General features: G+C 40.6%; 1 pseudogene; it reads left to right on the top strand.

Moving 5' to 3' along the window:
• The first annotated feature begins 271 nt into the window (after nucleotides 1–271).
• On the top strand, nucleotides 272–850 carry LOC149232735 (protein DWD HYPERSENSITIVE TO UV-B 1 pseudogene; annotated as a pseudogene).

The following is an 850-nucleotide window of genomic DNA, read 5'->3' as shown; positions in this document are numbered from 1 at the left end:
AAGGAACTCTACTGAAAATTCTACAGAAATTAACAAGAAGTTTCGGCCCAGACAATTTGAGTATCATCCATCTGATGCTAGTTTGATGGTCTTCGGGACTTTGGATGGGGAAGTGGTTGTGATCAACCATGAAAGTGGTAAAATTGTCGGCCATGTTCAGTCAGTTGGAGCAAATCATAGTATTCTTGGTCTCTGTTGGTTCAACAAGGACCCTTCCAAGCTTATTGTTGGCTCTGACAATGGCACATTACAACTGTATGATGTGAACTGAATGCGCTCAACTGTTCTTCCTTCCAGATATGGTGCAGGCAGCAGCAGTAGAAACCCTGCCACTTACACATATGAAGAGTTTGAGAAATTAACATCTGTCCATATTAATGCAACAGATAATTATTTCCTTGCTAGTGGATATTCAAAACATGTTGCTCTGTATGATGTGTGCAGTGGAAAACGGTTACAAGTTTTCGAAGATCTCCACCGTGAACATATAAATGTGGTAAAGTTTGCTCATCATTCCCCATACTTGTTTGCGACTTCATCATTTGATCAGGAAATCAAAACGTGGGACTTACGACAAAAGCCTACACATCCTTTGTATACAACGACCAGCTTAAGAGGGAATGTGATGGTGTGCTTTTCTCGTGATGATCATTATATCCTTTCCTCAGCTGTGGATAATGAGGTCAAGCAACACTTAGCTGTGGATGGAAGGCTACATATGAAATTTGACATTGCTCCTACAGGAAGTGCTCAGAACTATACTCGGGCATATTATATGAATGGGAGGGATTACATTATTAGTGGGAGTTGTGAGAAAAAAGTTGTTCGTATATGCTGTGCTCAGACATGA

Source organism: Pinus tabuliformis, chromosome J, assembly GCF_031772625.1.
Source record: "Pinus tabuliformis cultivar Carrire ecotype Pingquan chromosome J, CPIR1, whole genome shotgun sequence".
NCBI lineage: Eukaryota > Viridiplantae > Streptophyta > Pinopsida > Pinales > Pinaceae > Pinus > Pinus tabuliformis.
The sequence above is the reverse complement of the archived record's forward strand: the minus strand, read 5'-3'. Positions and strand labels throughout refer to the sequence as shown.